Genomic DNA, 25,929 nt, shown 5'->3' on the forward strand with positions numbered 1-25,929 from the left:
CTTACTATACTCATTACACCAAGCTCAGTGAAGCACCAAATCAAATGTTAAGGTTAATGTCTTCAAAGCACTTAGAGGACTAAGTTCCTTACAATGTGATCTAAACCATAGGGGGTTAAAAACACTTGTACATCTGTAATTTCTCATCTCCTCTAAAGTAGAAGATTTGTAGCTGTAGTAAAACCACCTCAAAAATCTAATACTCAGCCTCCGTTGTTCACTCCTTTGCTCTGTAGGGAAAGTCTATGGTAGAGCACATAAGATTTTAAATCTCACCTAGTTTATGTCTCCCTCGTGGAGGAAGAAACAATGAACAGCACAACTGATAAAAAACGCTACCTCTGTTTCTTAGTACATCAGAAAGTTTTTCAGAGGCAAGCAGTTAAGATGGCTGTCTAAAAAACTAAAACCACAGAAAATGGGAGGAATGAATTCGGAGTGACACTTCATGAAGTTGCTGGAAGTCTGAGAGTGTACAGAAAAAAGGTTTTAAAATTACTTCAGAAATTATGAAAATGCCAGTGAGATAAGATGAGCAGTATCTGTGGGAAAATTAAACCAACATCTAACTAGAGTATACTAGCATGATCACAGGAGAAAATACTGACTGAAAAGTTAATAGACTTAGGTAAGGGCTGAGAAAAGGCAAAAAAGTGCAAAAATTTGATAAAAGGCAAATTTTTCATTTATGCGGCCAAGCAACCAAAATATCAAGGGAAATGAAGACTGGCACATTTCTTGAAGTTTTGAAATAAACAATGAATACTTTTTAAAAAGGACTCTCTACATTCCCTGCAAGCCAGTGGCCTTTAATATTACAGGCAGTGTTAACTACTTAGGCAGACAAATAATTTAACTGGTGCCTCTGGTCTTATGATAGATGGGTCTGTAAGTCTTAGCTGTCATCCTTTCGGTCACCTTTGTATCATATGACTGCCCCTAAGGTGTATGACAGAAAATCGTAAAGCCCAGGAAACAAATTCTTTTTGGATCTTAAGCAAGCAGTGTAGGGCCACAGATAGAGAGGAAAATATCAATGTGCACTACCAACTTATTTTATTAAAAATGCTAAGCATCCACTTTTGAACAAATAATTTTTTGCCATAGAGCATATGCCATGCTGAAATTTTAATAACAGCTGGCCATGAATATGGACTACTAATTTATAGGATTGATTATTAAGATATTAAATTCAGTAACTGTAATTTGCAATATAGATTAAATCCTACAGCCCAGAACATTTATTTTCTTTGCAAAAATAGAAGCTAGTAATATGGACTTAAACTTTAAAGCACCATCCATTGTGCATTTACATTATACAAGGGTATATTTTCTCTTGGTTTAATGTCCTTGACTTTCTCTGTTTATTTTTTACCCTATGATTTATGTAGCATCTTTGCCAGAAGAGGTGGTGTATAATTCTATTGCATTCTCAGCCTCATTATTAGTAATGGATTCATTTTTAGTTTCATCACTAAAACCAGTTCATTATCTACAAAGACAAAATTATCTTCGTATAGATTCTGAGGTAATTGATTCCTCTATTTATATGCTGAAGAGAACCTCGCTCCCTCAAATTGGGAATGAAAACGCTTCTTCTTCCCCTCCCCCTTCTGTACAACAGTGACATGAAACAACTGCCATTTTCACAGATAATATAAAAATAATTAGTGATAAAACAAGTTTAGCTACTCCTAATGATGTTATTCTTTGCTGAAAAAGTTTCTTAATGGTATAGTTGGTCTAAATGGACATCATCTTACATCGTAAAAGAAAGTCTCTTGAAACAACACTGGAAAGAAATATTCTATTTATTCATAATTGCAAGTGTTAATACCTACCATCTTCATTCCTTTTTCATTATTATCCTTTAAGAATACTTTATGCTTTTGCAGCACGGAACACAATTAAAGATTTGCAATAGTATTGCTATATACAGAGTAGAACCGAGATCTAGTTCTCACTCAAAGAGGGTGGGGAGGGCAAGACTGAACAGAAGTGTTCTGAGCACTTTTGATAAAGTAAAAGGGATTTTTTTTTCTTTATGATTTTAATTTTTATTCTTTTCTTTAGTATCTATAGTGGAGAAAGTGGCATGCAAATTGAGTTTATGTTTGCTCACTGGTGATACAGTTTTGTTCTAGATCAATTGTGTTTTCTAACTGATTTACATATGAGTATATCTGAATGTGTATCAGTCTGCATATATATTTCCTCACTGAATTTATAAGCATAATAAAATACCTATACCACTCCATAGACGGCATGGTTAGAAGTCAGATAAACAAGAAAATTATTTTCTTAACTTCCCTGAACAATAGTATAAACCAGTGGAAACTTTCAATTCATTATAAATAATTTTAAAACATCTTAGAAATAGTCCTATGTTCAGTACTAAATCTACTAAGGAAAATTCATTTGTAATTTTCAGTATCTCAAATGAGTGGTTTTCATGGTCTTTTAATGTATATTTTCATCTGTTCATCCAAAATGCAACAAAAAATGATATTTGAATTTTGCCCTCCAACTTGTATGGACCCATATTCTTTAGAGCAATTAGAGCACTTAGGCTTTATTGTGGCAACAGAACACTTTGATAAGTACTTCAACTTGTTTCTCAGTATTATGGTGTTTAATTGATTTTCATGACTGTCTGAAATCACAGAACAGATGAACTCACTAATAAATCCCCTTTGCTTTAGATTGCTCACACAATGGGGGCTTCTGGAACACACCAGTGTCCTGCTCCAGTAGGATGGTTTCCTTTAAAGGAAGGAAAACCAGGAAGGCCTCCTTTTGAAAGCTGTTGACCACAAGTCAGGATTCGGTTGAGTAAGACACTGAGTTCTTAAACTCCAATACAATTAAAAACTCAATGACTCATGAGCCCAGTTGCTGGAATATTCTACAGGCGATGACCTCAAAAATAGATAATACCATGTATAAGCAATGTGCATTGGGTTTATGTAGCAAGGTTTTGGTAATGCAGGTGTCTGTAGTGGTGGCTTCTGTGAGAAGAGACCAGGGGCTATGCTCATGTCAGACACAGCCAGTTACACAAAAGGTCCCACAGCAGACACATCTGAACCTCTCAGCCATGGGTAGGGTGCATCTGGGAAAGGGTAAAAGACACTGTGCAGCAGTTGAGAGGAATGGGAAAAAAAAAAAAAAGGCATGAGAAACAACCTTGCACATACCAAAGTTAGTGAAGAAGGAGGGGAAGGAGCAGAGATTCCCCTGCAGCCTGTGGAGAAGACCACAATGAAGCAGGTTGTCCCCCTGCAGCCCATGGAGAGGACCACAGTGAAACACATAGATGGTCCCTGCAGGAAAGGATGCATGCTGGAGCAGTTCATGAAGGACTGCAATCAGTGAGAGGGACTAACACTGGAGCAGGGAAAGTGTGTGGACGAAGGAGCAGCAGAGAGGAGCTGTTATGGACTGATGACAGCCCCCCCATTCCTCATCCCCTGTACCACCTGGAGGGAGGAGGTAGAGGATCAGGAACGAATGAGTGAAGCTGAGCCTAGGAAGAAGGACCATGTATGTATGTATGTGTGTGAAGGTGTTTTAGTTTTTGTCTTTGTTTCTCACCATCCAAATCTATTTTTAATCAGCAATAAATTAATCTTCCCCTAGTCGAGTCTGTTTTGCCCATGATCATAACTGGCCCGCAAACTTTTCCATCTTATTTTGTTCCCCTGTCCTGTTGAGGGCAGGAGGGGAGTGAGAGAGTGACTGGGTAGGGTCTGGCAGCTGGCCAAGGCCAGCCCACCACAGAATGCCAGAAAAGAAACTCATTCCCCTTGGTACAAAGCTTATGTTCGGCTTGGAGCCTCTGTATTGGATCTTGGAGAAGGAGCTATGTATTATGTGGGCTTATGTATGTTCTGTACAATATTTCGTATTTTAGCAGTAATGTGTATCAATTACTATTCCAGTTCCCGGGCTATTCTACATGCTTCTCCATTTGTATCCAGAGCATCTCTCTATCTACTTTTATTAAAACAACGGAAAAGTAAATTATATCAACAACTTTCAAAAAGAATAAGATCAGCCTCCATAAATATTGTTCTGTATGAATGAACAGCTCTTAAATACATGTTCCTGTGTTGTGTTTTTTTTTTAATTTTAAAACATTTTTAAATGTATTTTTAAAGTAGTTGAATAATTTTAGATTACTTATCATCAGTTATGAAAGTCAGCATTTGGTATGAAAATGTTATGAGATACAGCATAATCTGAGCGAATTTCAATACTAAAGGCATATCAGTCACACTCACAAGCAGCCTGTATCATTTTAAAACAATCACTGTCAGAATGTTCTTTTATTTTCTTCTGAGGAAACAAGGCCTTTGAAAATGCCTAGTTACAATCAGTAGTTCCAATTATACTGAAGTAATTAGCATTTTTGTAATCCATATTTGTGTCACTTTCTCAAGAGAAAAGCACACACCTACCTTTTCAGGAAGAAAACTCAGGTGTTTTTCTCCAGATAGAGAAGATATCTAAATAATACTTGAATAGATTTAAATCATTAAGGAACTAAGAAAACAGAACTTATTGACTGCAGTCTCATTACACGTAAACATATAAAAAATTATTTTTAAATAGTAAGAGGCATATATCTGAGGGATTTTTTTTGCTTTCCTCTTCCCCAAGACACAGGCTCTGTACATTTCCAAATCAGTACAATTAATGAGGTTGCCAATACTTCCGAAGACAAAAGACAGAGCAGGAGAGCTGGGGACATGAAGAGGTAAAAACATGCATAGAACAGGAATGAGGTAGAGACAGATAGAAGTGGAAAACAAGAACAAATAGGGTGCAACTAGACACTAGAAATGCAGGAAAAGAAGAGAGATAAGAAAGAATGAAAGGCAGAAAAACAAAAGCCTCAGGACAAGAACATATTTTTGGTTTGGAATCATCTAGTACATAATACCCAGTCCATTCCTGCATTTTTCTGAGTATATCAGTAATTTCCTTTAACTTTGCTTCCCATACAAAATTTCTAGTTTCTAGAAACTCAGAAAAGAACCTTAAAACGACTCAGTTACAGTTACAAAATGGAAACAAGGATTACTCTGAGAGATGTTTATTGTCCATAAAGGAACTTAATCTAATTATTTTCACTTTCTGTGTCTTAACTTCTAGGATCTTCATTTATTTTTCCTTTCAAAACATCAACAGAACATCTTCATGAAAAAGTATCTCCTTTTCTTTCAAAGAAAGTTCTCATTATTGTGTGTCGTTAGATACAATTCTCTAAAATGTCTATTAATGCCTCTATAAAGCAGCAAAGACAAATGTAATGTAAACTATGGCTAGAATATCACTGAAGGATACTAAAGTGTGATGATAATTTGTGAAGATGGATAGCCAAAATAAATTAAAATAAAAGCATGAAAGAGCATAAAAAAATTTATGAAAGAGCATAAAGAAATAAAGAAAGGAAGCTCCACAGTGGTCCAAGCAAAGGAAAAGTGGCAAAGTTTTAAAATGTGAGGGTGCAAATATTGTAATATTTAAGGGACTGATAAAATAAATCATTCAGAATTCCTAAAAATGTACATCAGCTTAAATGCTAGGGCAAATAAACACACAGAGTTAGAACAATGTTTAGAACACATGAATAGAAAATCCAGTCTCACAGCGGAATTCCTGCAAGACCACTTGATGACTAGCGTTAGAACACGATTCATTTAATTTATCTGCAGATTAAAGGATTTCTTTCTTTTCCCAAGGAAATGTGTACCTCAGCTGTACACTTCTCTAAAGAGACAAGAGTTTAAATTCTGTTTAACTTTTAAACAATAATCTGAGTTTGAATATATAGAAAAAAATAAATCTATTCTTATTTTCTGTGAAAGTCAGGAATTGAAAGGACTGTCAGCAGCTAGTATACTTGATTTTTTTGCTTTGATTAACAAATGCAGACCACTGTTCTTAAAATCAGAGTTTTTGATGCATTACAATAACTTTAGTTCAGGGTCTTCTCTAGACAAGATTTTTAATAGAGATGTGTTTCCCATGTAAAAGTGTTGATCAATCAACAATTTTTTTTTTCAGGTTTATACTTCACCTTTAGCAAGCATTAGAAACACACCCTCTTTTGTCATACATTCAGCATAGTTTTTCTCTTATTCACATAGTCATTGATTTAGCATTGAATAGTTAGGATCATGCATATATAAAGAAAATGCAAGTGAATTCCCCACATACACTTGAAATATACAGCAAAGCAAAAATAACAGAAGCATTTCTACAGGCTTTTTTTTTTTTTTTTAAGGAATCAATGGTTGTTACACAACTGCAAATTTTGAACTCTATATAGGAACATTAACTAAAAAGAAAAAAGAACCCTACAAACAACATCTTTTGGTTGAAAGGACTGAGGTAATTGAAAATCACTCTTTCAAAATATAATAATGATGAATGTACTTTATTACTGGGGAAAAAAAGAGCCGTCTTTTACCAAAATCTGTGGCCTCGGTTATGTTCACTATTTGTCCCTGTAACATCAGTGAATATTGAACAACCATTCAATTTATTCTGGAAAGCTCATGGCAAAAGACTAGTCCCAATTTACTTGGAAACCTTCAAACAGCTGAATGTACTTAACTTTAAAGGTTTTTCATGAAACTTTAAAAAATAAAAGAAAAAATTCTGACTTTAACAGATATGATCCTATTTCTGATGACTCATAGATTAATTATAAAAGTTTCTTTGTTAATTTTATATTGCCAATGACTAATTTACTACCTCTTTTTGGTAAAAAAAAAGATAATATAGAAATAAAAATATAGTGCAGCATTTATTTTACTTTAAAAATGTGAAGATGCAGCTAAGCATCTGATTGCATGATGAAAACTAAAAAGATATTGGAACATAGTTTTGTAAGTTAGTATGTATCTAAAATATTAAGTATGTACTAGCTTTCCCTTACCTTGGTGCAAAGTATTGACGATGCATGCTATCTGTTAAAACAAATAAAAAAGTACATTTTAATGAGCTTCCAAAAAAACCTCATGAAATTGTTCCAATTCTATTCACCATAAGTATGATTCTAACTAACCTCTCATGAGTAAAACTTTATATGAGGAAGATTTTTATCTCAGATCTTTTTTTATATAAGCTGCCTTTTTTGTTCTTTATCATCAAAATTTTAAGTAAATTCATATCTGAAATCATATGTTAAATATTTTAAGAATAGATAGTGAGAAATTTCTAGGACAGAAAAATTATACTAAAAGTCTTGGAAAAGAAATCAGTTCTCCAAATCTCCACACACAGACACCAGTCTATAATATATAAATATTACCAGTAGCAAAGCTTATTAAATATTTTGATTAGATATACAAAAAATTCATCTGTAGAAGTCAAGCAATTATTGTCCCTCTGTTATTGCAGCTCAAGCTCAAGAATTTTCTTTGATTCATCTTTCTTTTAAAAGAAATTATTTTGATAATTATGCATTAATCTCTTCTATATTTATATTCTTCTCTTTTTTTATCCCACTGTTGGTGATGTCTTAATGGAAGTCATACCCACAATTGCATATTTTTCTAGATACGTTTTTGTAATAGTGTAGTCCGAAACCCAGAAGAAATAATAATAATTATTATTATTTTAGCAGTTCACTGGGCTGAACTGCTCTCAGATGCTGAGAAAATAAAATGAACAGTTTTTCCATATAATTTTCCCTCATGTACTCTGAAGGAACTTCTGAATATGCCAGACATTATCATGCTGCACTAACTGACATCAGTCCTCGTTCATATTAGTTAACTTGTTATCTAATGTCCTGATTGTCTTATTAGGTCTTAAATATTGGTAAGGGGAGAACACTAAAAGGAAAAAAAAAAAAACAAAAAACAAAACAACAACCTGATTTTCTTTATTTCCTCCATCAAGCATGCAACACTGCATATCAATAAAAATGCAATACTATTTTTTTTTGGTGTAGAAGAGATTTCCCCACTGCAATAAATGGTTAGTATAGTTAACAGAAAACTGAGGTGTCATAAGTTAATTTCACGGGTCAAAATAGAACAAGAAGGAAAAAAAAAATCAACCGGTTTAACTAAAAGTTAATATTTTTATTGAAAAGTTAATTTTGAGTTTGCATTTAGTTGCTGGTAAAATCTTTGCTCTCTAAAAGGAAAAAAAAATCCCAACCAGCAACAACAAAACAAAAATAACCAGCATGGGAAACGAGAACCAAAGGCTAATGTCCAAAAAAAATAGCTACAAGATTTGACTAAAGGATTTATTTTAAAAAAAAGAAAACTTCCCTATTTTCAAACCAGTGCTATAGTGTCTTACATAGTAAAAGAAAAATAATCATGGAAGTCTCTAAATTAATGCCTGGGACTTAATAAAAAAGAAGATGCTAAGATTACATTTACCTCTGTCAGTATTTCTCTGAAAAGCACAGCTTGGTATATTTGATAATCTAGGCGGCTGGAGTTCAGGACAATGCTCAGTGATGTTCTTCACTGTGTCCATGCAAACAGTCACATCCCATTGTGGGGGCAGCAGGAAGGGAAAGGTTGGCGTCCTTGTTAACATGCATAAGATTTGAAAGTCGTCTGTTCCTCTCAAGGTAATTTTTATGAAAAATAGGGCCAGTCACTGTCCTGATTTGAGCGACACAGGATTAATTTCCTGTTCAATGATTTTGCTTTTCAGTAAGGTTTCTTCTAATGTGAGAGAAAAGTGCATTTTTAGAAGACTCTGGTGTCTGAATTTGTGAAAATATTTACTTTATAGCCAGCTATGATATGCGGATTTCAAGGTCTCAGTGTTTTCAAGCTCACCAGGTGCAGGGATGAGGAGGAGTGAGACCCAGGCACTTGACCCAAGCTGGCCAACAGGATTATTTCACACCATGAAAGTCACATTCAGTATAAATTGGAAAGTTTGCTGAGGAGTTCTCTCTCTTCTATCACGGCTACGATCCTGAGAACTTCTTGTCCCAATGCTAGATCCCTGAGCCCTTCCCTTCCTTCTGAAGCCTCAGTGCTCGCAGTGTCTGACACTTGCTGTCCACTGCTGGGAGTGCACAGCTTCCTGCTGACAGAATTGGCTGAGTATAACCCTTGTATATTTATATTGGTATCAGGATCAATACTGGTTCTTTGGTATTATTAATGTCAATTATTTAGTTTTAGTCTATTAAATCTCTTTATATTTCAACCCTCGGGTTTCCTTGTTTTTTCCCAGTTCCCCTTCCGAGGTGGGGAGGGGTCATCAGGTGACAGAATAATTGCCTAAATGACAATAACTTGTTGTGGGTTCATCACACCATAACAGTCACTTAAACCAAACTTTCCGTAGTGACTTTTTCACTGTGTACTGTAAAGGAAGGGATTGCAAATTATTTCAGATACAACTGAAGGCAATGGAGCTGAGACCTAAAATGTAATGGAATTTAGGTTTAGAATTGAGATCTAAAACTTAGATCTCATAAGACCACAAAAAAAGTATATTTTTTTATATATATTTTATATAAAAATGTCCTATTCCTAAGGACATTTACTGTAAATAATTCTGAAATAAACTGTCCTATAAAAATAGTACATGAAGATTACTGTAAAAACAAACAAAACCACTCCAACTTTGCTTGTGCTGAAAAAAAACCCTGACAATCATAAAGTGGAAATTAGAATGGCATAGTAAATGAAAATTTATACAGCAAACTATAGTCAGACTGGTCCTGTGCTCTTATAGCCTGTAATGAGATCCAAAGCTGGACTGAGGTACATATCTAGCTTTTAATCACATTGGCCCTATCTACAATTGGCTGTAACCAAAACACTTATGGAAATAAAGAGTTAAGAATCAGATTTGAATTAAAAAATAAAAGACACAATTTAGATGTGAAGGTTTTGAGCAGGGTACGAATTTACAATGCAATATGTTAGAAACAAGCTAGTCATTATTCTGTACAATGCAATAAATCTTGCTGTGCATTTATCTCTTACTCAGTATTCTTAATCCATTTGATTTAAAGCAAAACTTACAAGTATATCATTGGTTTTACTTTTTTTTTATTATTTATCTCTAATACAACATTACAGATAGCATTACATTTATATTTGGCATGAAATTTAAGGAATACAGAATATGCTGCTTGGTTATTTCTTTGTTACTTCCTCAATAGGGAGGGTCCTTCACTTCCTTCCCTTTCCAAATATTCCTTCATTTCTCATTAACTTCAGTCACTCCTCTCTCTCTCACTCACTTCTTTTCCTCATTATTTAATTGCTGTATGATTCATTTGCTTTTCATCTCCCCTTTTCTCCCTGTATTTCTGTTGAGCTTCATCAGTTTTTGTGGATGCCTGTGCTCTATGTTCCCTTTTGCATCACATCTTTCACTAGGTGTGGTTTTCCAGTAAAGAGGTGAGCTAGATTGCCTGAGGTGAAACCCAATGTTTCAAAGGCTAAAGGTGAATGATAAAAAGAGAGTATGAGATTTAGTGGCTTTTCGTGCACAAAAATTTCAGCACAGAACTCAGCTTTTCCATTTGATATGCACAACACATAAGCTTGATCGAAAAACCCCAAACTTATTAGCAAGTCTCCTTCAGAAAGTTTCAGCAACCATGGAACAATTTCTCTTTTTAACCTCAAGATGTAAAAAGCAAAGCTAGTTTTCTCTCTAATGAGGACAGGAGCTGTTGGATTAAACGATTAATTTACTACTTAAGCCTCACTGACATTTCTTCACTATGCATCTTGACAACCCTCTCTGTGAACTTAACATCACCTTCGCAAGTTCCCCCTGGAGACCAGCATTATCATGATGGGAAGCAAGAAGTGAATACCAACAACAGATGAACTAAAACTAAAATTTCCACTTGATCCATGCAAGTCTTAGCTACAACCCAAGCCAATCTGGTCAGCAATGCCTCAGCACTTTAGAACAAAGCACTAAAATATAATGCTGCTGAGCCTTTGCCTGTTAATTATGGGTTTTAACAGTTTTTTCATTAATTCAAGAAAGAAACTTGTAACTTATAGTGTGAAATGTTTTCCCATCCCCTTTTTCTTAGGTCTTGCCTACAGGATAGAAACAAAAGAGATGACAAAAATTACAAAAGAAGGATTAAATAAGAAATTTGTTAAAGATACTCTACTTAATTTTTCTGTGAGTACTTCCTTCTCTTCCCTTACTCCAAGTGGTGGTTTAAATTCATTTTGCTATTAAATTAAATAAATGATTGGCATATTCTGTAAAAAATAATATATTTTTATAGAAACCATTATTTTACACCAAAAAAAACCACATTACAAGCAACAGATTACTTGGTTCAATTCATGCTAGTCAAAATGAAATTGTATAAAACTCAAATTAGCAACTATTTATACCTTGGACCTAACCCATCCTTCCAACACAGTAAATAAATGGCAATTATTAAAGTTGGAGTAACACAACTAACTTGTATTGTTTGCATCCGTCTTCAGCAACAGAACCTTCACTCAAATTGTTTATCAAAATCAAAGCTTGGCAAACGGGCGTGCAGCTAGGCAACTTTTAATTTAAAAGCAGACGTGTTATAGTTTAATAGTAAATGTGTTATAGTTCAATATCTACCATCTATTATCAAAAATCTTGTCCAGGTGTGAGAGCAACTGTTAAAAGAGTTTATCTGAAATAAACAAGACAAATATGGAGCTTTGAGGCATACAGAGAAATCAAGACAAATAAAAATGAGATTGCAAGAAAAAACTTAAAGTCTTAATGTTTCAAAGCAATTTCAACATAGGAGAACAAATTAAAAAAAAGTCGCCTGTTTGAAGAAAACAAACTAGCAATGATGAAAGTAGAAGACGGTACGTAATAAAAGTGAAATGAAGAAAGAAATTGGATAAAATTGTAGAGAATAGCTTCACTGGAATTAAAAACCTAAACAAAATCTCTAACCTAAACAAAAAATTCCTTAGACACAGCTGTACTACCAGTAAGTCATCCTTCTCCAAAAATCTGGTACTCTCAGTTGACTAGAGAGATGAAATAGTGTGTTAATTTGAAACACATTTTACAGAACATTTCACACTGAATAGATATTGTCGATCTTTTCCGTTACTATACTGGGGAAGTGAAATGACTTTCAGCATCAGGAGGAAAAAAGTTTAAAAATATGATGATATCTAGGAAGTGAGGGGTTAGAATTAGGACAAGACTGAAGAGATGCAAGTACAATTCAAGATAACACATTACCTATTTCTACACTGGTTTTGCTAGCTATGTCTAAGTTAATTTTTCCTCATCCTTACTATGGATAATAAGGAACAAGACCATAAGAGATAACTGGAGCTCAGACTAGTCTGAGCCTACTACACATCTGAGCTAACATGGATAGTATGGATGGCCTGGGAGTCCAGTCTTTAGTGCAACCTCAGGTCCTGAGTAAACATGACAGTACTCATATTTGCGTACCCATATTTGTCTAAGGAGAGTTCTGTTACCGAAAAATAAGAATTCTGAAATGACCACTAAAGTTCAAGGGAGAACAGACTACAATCCATGGGCCAAAGTAGAATTTTGTTTAGTAACACAAATGTGACATCTGGCAACACTTATCATACTTAACCCAACAACCTGAAACTTACTATTTCTCTCAATAATATGTTTATCCATACCTGGGTAAACAAGGGGACAGGTTTTTTTGGGTTTTTTGATTGTTTTATTATTTTTTCTTTTTACAGTAACTTCTGAATATAGCTCAGCTAAATCCAGAGTTACTTGTGTTCCTTTATTATTACTCTTCCTTCGTGGCAGACACAAGCATGTCTTCTTTAACTATCCAATGGCTGATACTGTTTGATAATTTTGCTAGCTATATGATTAAGCATGAACTGATGCATTTCAGTAATAGACTCATGCAACACCAAAGAGAAGAGCTTGCTATTTCACTCCTTATTTCACATTTTAATAGACAAAAGCAATATGTATACTGCTTTTACATTATACTCAGCTGTAGTCTTACTGAAAAAGTGTGGGGTTTGCACTTCAGTGTCTTAAGACACAAATATTTATTCTGATAAGACAAAGGTTTGAGTTTAATGTTTTTTAGAAAATGGTAATTAACATTTGATAAATTACCTTATACTATAATAACACCACAATGTATGTTCCTCAAAGTACGAAAATATATATTATTGGACAGTAGTAAAATTTCTTATCAGTACTAATAAAAATAATTTTGGATGTATGATGAAACCCTAAAAAAAAGAAAGACTGGCAAAGCAATGTCTAATAAAGGAGCTCTACATTTATAGAATATGCTATAGTGCCATGGACAAATATAGTCAATAGCCAACTATCAGATCTTATCATAGAGTTGTAGAATGGTTAGAGGTGGAAGGGACCTTAGAGGTCATGTAGTTCCAACCCCCATGCCATGGGCAGAGACACCTCCCACTAGACCAGGTTGCTCAAAGCCCCATCCAACCTAGCCTTGAACACTTCCAGGGATGGGGCATCCACAAATTCCCCGGGGAACCTGTTCCAGTCCCTCACCACCCTGAGAGTGAAAAATTTCTTCCTAATATCTAATCTAAATCTACCCTCTTTCTGTTTGAAGCCATTACCCCTTGTCCTGTTACTACATGCCCTTGTAAAAAGTTCCTCTCCAGCTTTCTTGTAGGCCCCCTTTAAGTACTGGAAGGCTGCTATAAAGTCTCCCCAGAGCTTTCTCTTCTCCAGGCTGAATACCATCAACTCTTGTTTCTCTCTAAACAATCCGATGGAAACAATTTGATAAAACATTTTCCTAATGCATATCCTCTATTTTAACTGAGCAGTGAAAGTTCAGATATCGAGAATATTTCAAACTGCACACTTCAAGGGATGTGTTCCATGTTGTACCTAATATAGGTTTTGTAACAGCAATAGAACAAGGCAATCATCCTTTATTCCAAACAAATAGGCAAGGACATGTACCTGTAATGTTACTTTTCTTCCAAGGAATTCCAGCTGGTTTTAGTGGAATTGCCAGTTTAGTGTGAAAATGTAAAGTACATACAAGGACAAACCACCTAATTTATTAAATTACCTATTCATATTAAAATATAATCTTGTCATATGTCATCGTCATCTTTGTCAAATGAATGAGGTATGAAAATTTTAGTTCATAACACATTTCAGGATGAGGATGATGTTAGTTAAAGCATAGATATATAGTTAAAGTCCTAGATGCACTATAATGTATTAAGATCTAGTGCTTTCTGTTTTGACTGAATGTTGTGGTTTTGGCCAAATCGGCCAATGGCCAGTGACAGATGCTCCCCCCCCAGCCTCTCGTGCACGGAGAGGAGCAGGAGAGATAAAGAGGGATTTACAAGTTTAGAAGAAACTAAACTACTTTAATGAAATATTAATAAAAAAATAAAAAGGAAAATAATGAAATAGATACAGTATATACAAAACCATATTAAGCTCCCAGGATGATGTCACTGGCAGGTACTGGGGAAGTCCCAGGCTGGACTCAGCGACAGGTGGGAACCAGGTTCCAGAGCTGGAGTCAGGAACACACCGATCAGGATCAAAGGGAGATGAACAGACAGGGTCCTCCTCGGACGTCAGCCATTGAAGGAAGAGATTGATCCTTTGATCCCTCAGCTTTTATACTGAGCATGGAGCAGGTGGGGTGGAATACCCCTGTTGGTCAATTTTGGGTCACCTGTCCTGTCTGCTCCTCCCTGCAGGTGGGACCCCTCTATGCTTCTCCGCTTCCGACCCTCTAACGGGGCAAATAGCAAAATTAACTGACCTTGGTTGTTACAGCAAGACGTATAAGCAAGAGCCTCTCTGCATACCATTCCTTGGCACAAACTGTCTTATCACTCTGAACGAACCGCTTTAGACACAACATGCTGTTAATTCCAGAGAGATAGAACAGGCCTAGCTAAGAAATAAAATTACTGAACAGAAAGTTAGTTCTGTTTTACCTCAAACTAGGACAATGAGTGGGCATCCAATTCCTATTTTACAACAAAACTAATGATGGGAAGTGCAAAGGAGACAAAAAAATCATGATGTGACCAAAATTAAGAGAAGGCAAAAGGTTGAAGTGTGTGACCAAATGTACAGAGTACATTAGCAGTTCTGTCCGTTCATTTTCTCGAGAAAGAAAACACAATGAGAGGTAATTTTCATGACATGTAGGAGACAATGGGATAATGTTTATGCTTCCCTATCCAGAAGAGATGGGAAGATCAAAGACAGAAGATCATTGATAAATTTCACAACCTTTTCCGATGACAGCTTTTCTATATCAAAAAATGTAACAATACAGGCACTGCTTTTCAGGTCATCTGATCAAAGTGTTAAAAGTGCAGTGGTCTGATTATAAGCATTCCTGCTTTCATCTTGGAAACATATGAAAAAATAGACCTTATCTGGTAACAGTCTTTATTTTCAAGAAATTTTTATCAGCAAATAAGATGATGTGTGGTACTAAGAACAGGTAACTTGAATAATGCGGAAAACTAAAAGTAATAGAAAGGATAGACAGGCGGATTCAGATATGGATGGACCAGTTCCTTTCATACCAGTGCTATCCATAAAAACATCTGATATGGGGCAAAATCAGGAAAGAGTAAACAATGGCAAGGAAATTAATCAAAAATTAAATAATGCATTTAAAAATAGGCCATAAGAATAGCTTTCTGTGTTTTATTTAAAAAAAACCAAAATGGTTGATATAAAATATGTTGGAATAACAGATTTCTAATAAGGCATTGCACATAAACACATTTCTGCATATGATAGAAAATGAATCAATATTACATATATCACACTGAGTTTTTTTATATTACTAACTAAATTGTTAACTGAACCTTTATAAGAGACTTTGATATCTCAGGGACTTAATGCAGGCAATTCCATATCCATCAGGAATAAGTATGTTGGCAAAATTTGTGAAAAGAATGAAAGATGAGTAAACTGTCGTAGGAACTACTCAGAGAGAAATCTTGTCTGCTCAGTAATGTGGGCTTTTTTGAATGAACATTTTAATACATTTTAATAATGACAAATACAGGGTTATAAGCATTAGAAGAATTTGCATAGCTTGTGTTCAAAATTTAACCTCGCAAACTTAAAGATCATATTTTGCAACACTGACACAGAGAAGTCATAATCATCTGTTCTACAAGAGCTTTGACAATAATTCTCTAACTAAAGACCATCAAGGGAATATTGCTCAAAAATCAGGAAGAGAAATAATCTCTCTTCAATTAGTATTCTGCAAGACCAATACTGGACCACCATACCCCGTTCTGCCTCTGTGATTTCAAAAATGATGTTGAAAAAATTCAAAAGATTTCAGAAAAGTTCAAAATACTGTTCTATCATCCAGAAGCATGGCTTAGTAAGACTAAATTTAGCATTGAGTGGTCATTCACTTACAGTCTATAAATATATACAGTACATAGGCGTTAACTTGTTTTTCATAATAATTTCAAATTAAATGCACAGCTGAAAAATAAGGAAGCTCTACAGAGGTATATCCAGATTCTTCTACTCATGGTCATTTATAGCTCTAAACAGAATGCATTTTTAAAAATCTGCTCCAAAACTTGTTTCCCTTTTATGGGAATAATCACTGTTTGACTTCCTAAAACATTTGTTAATAATTCCCTATTTATTCAGGGAGGAGGCGCTTTTAAACACTTCCAGTGATTTACGTTCAAGTGAAGCTGTGAATATGGAAACGCATTTGTGTTGCATCTAAAAATAACTAAAAGAACAGCTAGAATATAAATAAAAAAATAAAAATAGTGAATATCAAAACTAAAGGAGTTTAAAATTCAGTAAAACTGCAGACCTCAGAAATAATTCAGACAAGTTTTCCTATTTACGCTAGAATTTTGCAAGAGAAAATCAGAAAGAGAAGTAACATCTGTGTAGGCAGGAATTCAATAGTGTAATTAGTCCTAGTTAGAAAAAAAGAATAAATAGAAAAACGGAAGAAAAAAATGCAAAAGAGACGGAAGGAGAAAGGTAGAATTATAGGTAATGAGGTTTGCTGAGAAAGATTTAAAAGGTTATTAGAAGTGATTTGGGCTTTCATACAGATACATATAGCTACTGTAGTCATCTTTCTGGTCCATTAGTTTGATGATGCCACTCCCTTGATGGTTCTTTTTGGATTCGACTTTTCTTTACCTTGTCTTTTCAATATGATACTGTTTGCCTTGTCTAGTTTTTTTCCCTGTGGAATATTTCATTGACAGGTATCCTTTTTCATCCCTTAATGAGGACTGATAGCTCCCCACTGATAAATTTGCCAGATGCTCACAATCTGTACGTTCCATATGAAGTTTTTTGTTCATAGTTCAGACTTGCTAATCTTGCAAATTCCCATCCACAGTGATGTTTCTCTGCTTCTCTCTGGCTATAACAGGTGATGAACTGAGCTGAGTTACATTAATGTACCTCTGTGGTTCCAGTTTACCTTTCATATACTCTGTCCTTAGAGCAAAAGCACCTATCTAAAGGTAGAGCTCCTTCTTGACGTAACTCAATTACACAATCACAGAACAGTTGAGGTCGGAAAGCACCTCTGGAGATTGTCTAGTTTTGCCCCTCCTACCCCAGTTCAAAGGATGGCCAGCTAGGGCAGCATGTTCAGGGCTCTGTCCAGGTGGGTTCTGAATATCTTCAAGGATGGAGATTCCATCACCCCCCTATGCAATCTGTTTGAGTGTCTGGCCATTCTGAAAGTAAAATGCTTTTTCTTATGTTTAAATAGAATGTCCTGTCTTTCATTTTGTGCCCATTGCCTACTGTACTGCACTGGATAACACCAGAAGAATCTGGCTTCATCTTCTTTGTTCAATCCCGACAGATATTTATACACTCTGACAAGATCCACCTGAGCCTTTTCTTCTCCAGACTAAATGATTCTAGGTCTCTCATACTCACTCACTTTGTGACCTTGTACTGGTCTTGCTCCAGTAGCTCTATGTCTCTCTTGTACCGAAGACGCCAAAGATGGACAAAGCAGTCTAGATGTGGCTTCACCGGTGCTGAATAGAGGGGAAGGATCGCCGCCTTTGATCTACTCATGACTGTCTTTCTAACACAGTCCAGGATGCTGTTAGCCTTCTTTGCCACAGGGGCACATCACTCACTCATGGTCAGATTGTTGTCTACCAGTACCCTAAGGTCCTTCTTGACGAAGCTGCTTTTGAGCAACTTTCCAGTCATTCAGATTCCAATGTGTATTGGCATCTAGGGTTATTTGTCCCTAGTGCAGGACTTGGCATTTCCCTTCTTTGAACTTCGTAAGACTCCTGTTAGTCCATTTCTCCAGTGTGTTGAGATCCCTCTGAATGTCATTGAGTCTAAAAAGTGGACTACGTTCTCCAATATTGAAATGAATTTAATTATATCTTGAATAACTTCTTACATATTTTTGGAAACAAGCAATCAACCTAACAACAAATTGACATTATCTGTAGCTCTTTTAAAAAAAAAAAGCTGACCACCAACAAGAGCCTTTAAGGTGCATCTTACATTGAACACTGATTGATTTAATTCCAAAATTAATTAGTGAATAAAAGTTTGAAAGAAAAAAAATCATCATCTAGGCCAGGAAAATCTTCGCAAACAGTTGTTGGATTGTATGCTAGGATGAACAATCTTCTTTTAGAATGATCTGGTCAGAAACCTGGAAGGCTATTTTTATCTCTTTTATACTCCCTTTGGAGGAAACACTTACACAATAGATGTAATTGAATCATCCTTGTAAATGGCATTGAGAAAAGTCAGCAGATCTGTCAGGAACTCATCAACTTAAGTTAACTTAGAGATGATAACAATGTTGAAACAATGTTATGTTTTATTCCTCTAGTCACTACAGTAGTCATTATATTATTATGAGAAGGGCTTCTTTTCACAGACGATATCCACATAAGGATGGGAACAAATAATTTTAATTCTCTTTTCCTCTATATCATCAGCAAAATAAAACAGGAGAGAAGAGCAGACAAAATGGTCAGAAAAGGAGAAATACTAATAACAAAATACAGTGGGTTGCCATTAAAAGGACATTTGCCAACCATTTGCACACAGCAGTATGTAAAACATCCAGAGTTTTAGTTACAGTGGATCACTGATATCTGTGATAATGATTGTCAAATAACCATTGTCATTTTAATGCTTTGTACTTTATTATGGGTTAGCAATTACGTCTACAATGATACAAGCAAATCATTTGTGAAAGTAATTTTTTCTGATCCTTTTCTTAGTAAAACCTTCAGGAAACATGCTGGACATTTCAGGAAATACAAGTCTTCTGCTTATTCACAGGAAGAGTAATAGTAAAGTGAAAAATTTTTCCTTCAAAATGTGAAATTTTTTCCTTCAAATTTTTCTTGCTTGAAGGAAGCAACCTGAATGAGAAGATACTAATGTGTTCCTCATTTTATGGTGGAGACTCAACTGAAACAAAACAAAAAAAACAAACATACCCTAAAAACTTCAGGGGTATTTCTGTTTAAAAGTGCTGTCCTATAAAAGTTAAATTTTAAGTGATCTATTTTGTAGCCATAAGGTGATTGTTTATCAAAAATTAAGTGTGCAAAACAAGGTTTTCTTTAGAACCGTGTGCAGCTTCTAAAATCTAAAAAAAAATCCAAGAATATTTAAAAAGCAGCAGTTCTGAAAATTAACCAAAGCAGCTAATTTTGGAATTTGCATACAAAATTTAGAGGTTCTAAAAAGAGTAAAAATGACAATTTTTCTGATAAAACACAGGAGTCTTTCTTTGCAAACCCCACTACATTCCTTTTGAAACTCGGAAGCCATTGTGTAGTGAGTACTCTTGAACTAATGTAAATATTTACACTGAAAAACATTATCCCTTTCTGCTGTCATACGAACTCCAATAAATAAATGACTAGCAACAACATACAGCTAGGCAAGTCCATAATATGTTGGGTGAACAATTGGCTGACAGTGTTATAGTAAATGGGGTTACATCAGGCTGGCAGCCAGTCACCAGTGGGGTTCCCCAGAGCTCCATTTAAGGGCCAGTGCTCTTTTATGTTTTTATAAATGATCTGGATGCAGGAATCAACTGTACGTTAAGTAAGTTTGCTGATGATACTAAATTAGGAGGAGCTCAGGGTAAAGAGGCTTTACAGGGAGATCTGGGTAGACTTGAGAGCTGGACAACCACGAGCCATATGAAATTTAACATGATTAAGTGCCAGATTCTCCACCTGGTGTGGCTGCAGAACAGCCTGACAGAAAGAGATCTGGGGTTTTGGGTTGATGGCAAGTTGTCCATGAGTCAGCAGTGTGCTCTGACAGCCAAATGGGCCAGCATGGGGTGCATCAAGCACAGCACAGCTAGCCGGTCAAGGGCAGTGATTGTCCCAGTCACCACTGCACTGGTGTGGCCCCACCTTGAGTACTATGAGCAGTTTTAGGCACCTCAATATAAGGACATCAAACTATGAGAGTATCCAGAGAAGGGCGACAAAGATAGTGAAAGGTCTTGAGGGCAAGACTTATGAGAAGCAGTCAGGTCACTTGATTTGTTCAGCCTGGAGAAGAGAAGAATGATGGGTGACCTCATCACAGTCTACAATTTTCTTAAGGAGGGCAGCAGAGGGGGAAATGCTTATCTCCTCTCTCTGGTGACCAGCGATCGGACACAAGGAAATGGAACAGCTGCATCAGGGGATGTTCAGATTGGACATTAGGAAAAGGTTCTTCACTAAGAGAGTGGTTGGTCACTGCAACAGGCTCCCCAGGAAAGTCGTCATGGCACCAAGCCTGTCAGAGTTCAAGGAGTGCTGTCTAAGACAATGCTTTTAGTCACATGGTTCAGTTTTAGGTAGTCCTGCGAGAAGCAGGGAGTTGGACTCGATGATCCTTACGGGTCCCTTCCAACTTGAGATATTCTATGATTCTATGACTCTAATATAGTGAAGCCACCTATGTATTTTACAATACCTGCAAATTCATCTCTATGTTTCTGTCCTCTGAAATTCCCACAGTCTCAAAAGATTTGTCATTTCACATTATTCCATAATTACTATAGGGAGATATATTTCAATCTGGAGGTTGTTTACAAAATGCTGGGACTGTTGTGATGTTTGGTATATTTATAAACTGAACTATGAAGTTCTCTGTATCAATTACAGACTTGAGATGTGTCATACAAGATATTCTATTGGCTCTATGCCATTGCAAGACTTTTAAAAAAAATATGGAAGAATCCTCCTGCTGAAATAAGAATGATATAAACGTATAATCCATTGGCAAAGAAGTACAAACATAGTGGAAAACCACAGCAAACTATCTTGGCATACAAAAATAGATCATAAAAATGAAATTAATATTTAAAATCTGATACAGCTACGAATATATGAGCATGTACAAATTTATGCATATTCATTAAGATGAAAATGTGGAGAAAATAATATTTTTAATGAAAATAGAATTTAGAGTTCTTTTGAAAATGGAAAGATACCAAAGGATAACTATAGAACAACAGTGAGGAATGTTAAAAGAAGTTAAATATTGAAAGCACATAAGATACAGTCCGGTCTTTGATTTCATGGTTGGATGAGATTTTCAAGTGTTAAAAAATTCTGCTGACTTTTCTACGACTCTGCTCCTAAGCAGACAATTTATGGAAAGATGAGTTAAATATGAAATGCTTTAGTTAAAGTAAGTGTGGAAAACTAATCTTGTGACAAACAGAATTAGTAAATGCATCTGAATTCTGGTGCTTGAGCTGATAAGTCAAATGCTGTTAAGATTAAAAGTGTTTCCACGTTTATGTCATGTTTTCAACCATGTAAGCAGAAATAGAAAAAAAACCCATTCCTATATACTTTTACCGAAGTAGATTATTGCTTACCTGGGACGAGGGGGAACAACTAGTAATGCGTTCTTTACCCTTTGGTCATTACATCTTTCCTGCCTCTCTCAATTATATCAGCCAATAACATTTTCTGCTTTGTCGAAATGAGTGTTTTACCTTTTCACAGACTTTATGAAAAATTTCAAATAAGTGATAGATGTCATCTACCTTGACCTTAGCAAGGCTTTTGACACTGTCTCCCGTAACATCCTCATTAGGAAGCTGAGGAAGTATGGGCTAGATGAGGTGACAGTGAGGTGGATCGAGAGCTGGCTGAGTGACAGAACTCAGAGGGTTGTGATCAGTGGCACAGAGTGCAGTTGGAGGCCTGTAACCAGTGGTGTCCCTCAGGGGTCAATACTTGGACCAATTTTGTTCAATATATTCATTAATGACCTGGATGATGGGACAGAGTGTATCCTCAGCAAGTTTGCTGATGATACCAAGCTGGGAGGGGTGGCCGACACTCCAGAGGGCCGTGCTGCCATCCAGCGTGACCTGGACAGGCTGGAGAGCTGGGCAGAGAAAAACCTAATGAGGTTCAACAAAAGCAAGTGTAGGGTCCTGCACCTGGGAAGGAAGAATGCCAAACACCAGTATATGTTAGGGGCGGACATGCTGGGAAGCAGCTCTGAGGAGAAGGACCTGGGGGTCCTGGTAGACAGCAAATTATCCATGAGCCAGCAGTGTGCCCTTGTCGCCAAGAAGGCCAATGGCATCCTGGGCTGCATAGGGAAGACTGTGGCCAGTAGGTCGAGGGAGGTCATTCTCCCCCTCTACTCTGCACTGGTGAGGCCACAACTGGAGTACTGTGTCCAGTTTTGGGCTCCCCAGTTCAAGAGGGACAGGGAACTACTGGAGAGAGTCCAGCGTAGGGCAACCAAGATGATTATGGGACTGGAGCACCTCCCTTATGAGGAAAGGCTGAAAGAGCTGGGACTCTTTAGCCTGGAGAAGAGAAGGTTGAGGGGGGACCTGATTAATGTTTACAAGTATCTAAAGGGTGGGTTTAAGGAGGACGGAGCCAGGCTCTTTTCAATGGTTCCCAGTGACAGGACGAGGGGCAATGGGCACAAGGTGGAACATAGGAAGTTCCGTTCAAATACACGGAAAAACTTCTTTACAGTGAGGGTGACAGAGCACTGGAACAGGCTGCCCAGGGACGTTGTGGAGTCCCCTTCTCTGGAGATTTTCAAGACCCGCCTGGATGCAGCCCTGAGGGATGTGCTTTAGGCAATCCTGCCCTAGCAGGGGAGTTGGACTAGATGATCTCTAGAGGTCCCTTCCAACTCTGAAGATTCCGTGATTCCGTGATTCCGTGATGGTCAGCAGTAAATTTGAAGTGTTATTTCTTGTAAAGCACCACGAATGTCATGTTATGTTCTTTTTTTAAGCTTGTGTTTGTTTCTAAGCAAACGTAGAAATTAGTGAACACTCCTGTAGGTGTCTTCTTTCCACTTTGTAAAAGTTCTGAAAGAAAAAAATTCTGTAGGTTTTCTTGTTTGTTTGTTTTTAACTTTCTCTACATGATAGATGTTTTAAAGTATTTTCCTGCTCCATATAAAAATAAAAAACAGGACTTCAGAGTTGTAAGTGGGAGAAAATAAGAAGCTTCTCCCTCTTTCTTCTGTCTGCACTTCATACACAGTGATTAAGGAAAGTGTGAAGGAGAAAATAGCCTAGGCATCCTACTAAAAGGAACATACACAAATCATTGGATCATTTGTCTACCTAGAAATGTGTCTCTTCTAATGTTTTCCCTAGAAAACGTTGCACTTCAAATTATTAACTGAAGTAGGAACTTATGCCTTTTGCTCACAGTTCATATCAACACTCCAAATTTATTAATTCATCTAATCCTTCATTTCACAGGTTGAAGATATTACATAAACTATCATCCCCTTATGTAAGGACATCAATACCCATTTTCTTTGGTTATGGTTTTATTGCCTGAATTTTTGAAACACAAATGATCTTTCACTAAAAGTGTGTTTTGTATAAATTCTTATATTCATGACATAGGTCACAAAATAACTAGAAAAAAGTTTTCCAAGTGACAGAATCTAATACTTTTAACCTACAATTATCAAGCTAAGAGAACTCAATTTAATGTGATAAAATTTAAAAGAATAAAAAAAATCAATAAAATAAGAGAATTACGTACTAAGTCGTTTCAGGAGAGCTAAAATCAATTAATCTATTTCAAAGTTATATTAAACCACAATCCCTTTGACTTCAATTTTACATTTTGACTTCAGATGGCATTAAAGGACACGTATAAACACTATTATATTAGTGTTGTCTCCTTCTGACACTGTCAGAAGAAATTAGCAAATTAAATGTGTTGACTAGCCACCCGAAAGCTCCATAGCTACTTTCAGTTTAAAGGAATAAAACTTTAGAAATAAATCAGGGGAGGAGAGAAAAATCTAAATGAAGATCTAAAGCTAAACGAATTTTTTCTGACCCACTATCACCGACTTTACATTCTCACACCATACACACACATTTCTTGGTTTTACCACAGTTCTTTTCCTTTGGACATCACGTACATATAAATATAAGCACATACATCTCTTTACGTATATAAAAGCTGATGACAAAGTTGCATTTTAAGAGATAGCACATAGTGCCTAACTACTGAGCTGATTCCATAAGGAGAAACAGTGAAGCCATAAACTATTTCTATACATGGGAGTAGAAAAACTAGCAGAAATTATAAGCTTGTAGATAATAAATCTCCACATCTGAGCCAGTCATCACAGGCCTTTGTTAAAATATTTTTTTTTAATAGTCAGTGGAGCGTAGGGCACAATTCATTTAGTCTCTGATTGTAGGTTGAAATAATTCAGGTATTTAATTTCCTAAAAACGCCTTTTTTCCCCATTTCTTAAAAGTACTTATTTGGCGAGTTCAACTGCATTAAAGAATCCAGGACATCACTATGTTGGAAAAATCCTGCAAACGCTTGATCAAGAAAATACCTAGGACAATGATTGAACAGATAAGGGGCAAGGTTTGGTTTCCCCGGATTGCATAACGTGGGCAGACCCTTTCTTGGGCTGGGTATACTCTCTACATTTTGACAGCTGTTAATTATCCCACTTTTTTGTTTTTAGTCTTGAGTAAATTTGGTGCTGCGATAAGCAAGTGACCTTTCTTATCCACAGATAAGAAAGGTTCTGAGCAGGGAACCTTAATTGCCTTTTTTCATACAAATTTATACTGTGCTATCATAATTTCCATTTTCATGCAACAAATGGCCCACCTTTTATAAACTAATGGCATATAAAGGTTAAGGTAAGATATAATGAAAGTATCAATAAGATGCCTTCTTTTTCAAGGTGGGTTAGTGAAAGCTAGCAATAGCTCATGTGTTTTTTTTATACAGGTATATGTAGTTATGTAGTGCATGCATGTAAGTAAAAATTGCTACCTTGATACTGTGTTTGTGCTGTGCTGTCAGAACATCTGACAATTGTTTCCTAACAGCATCAAAACCAGTGAAAAATATTTATTTTCTCCCCTATCTTGAGCATCCAACAAAATTCCTATAAAATGGAATTATATACTAAACTCACTCAATTAACAATTCTGTAAATTACTAGAATATTTGAGTGTCACACTCAGAAGAGTCTCCTTTTGCACAAGTAGCTATCTCCCTCCTGACAGATTTTGCTAAAATAATGTGAGGGTCTTTCTTTGCACCCATACATGTTTCTTAATTATATCTGTAGCCATTCTTTAACCTATCAAAACTTGATTCTCTGATTTCTCTTGATTTTCTTAATAAAAAAATGAATACAGAGAGGAGCAAAGAATTTCTTCCTCCAGGAAACCCCTTACCTGCAACACATACATAGTATTGTGGTTTAGCCTCAAACGGCATCAAAGAACCACGCAGCCACTCTCTGAACCCACCCACCCCCCCCAGCCATGGGGAGAATCTGAAGAAAACGGCAAAACTCATGGGTTGAGACAAAGGCAGTTTAACAGAACAGCAAAGGCAACAAGAAAAACAACAACAA

The 25,929-nt window shown here is 36.1% G+C and overlaps 1 long non-coding RNA gene across 14 annotated transcripts in view; it reads right to left on the minus strand.

Annotated features, from left to right (window-relative positions):
- The window catches only part of LOC141739259 (uncharacterized), a 55,656-nt gene that overhangs the window by 10,312 nt on the left and 19,415 nt on the right, over positions 1-25,929 (minus strand). For 9 of the 14 annotated variants that reach the window (XR_012585643.1, XR_012585645.1, XR_012585635.1 and 6 more), the window contains 2 exons: positions 6,950-6,980; positions 4,461-4,518 (listed from right to left, as the gene is read on the minus strand). This is a non-coding gene — a long non-coding RNA (uncharacterized LOC141739259). Of the gene's footprint in view, positions 1-4,460; positions 6,981-25,929 lie in introns of all 14 variants that reach the window. The other 5 variants (XR_012585648.1, XR_012585642.1, XR_012585640.1 and 2 more) reach the window with 2 other exon arrangements.

Source organism: Larus michahellis, chromosome 2 (genome assembly GCF_964199755.1).
Source record: "Larus michahellis chromosome 2, bLarMic1.1, whole genome shotgun sequence".
NCBI lineage: Eukaryota > Metazoa > Chordata > Aves > Charadriiformes > Laridae > Larus > Larus michahellis.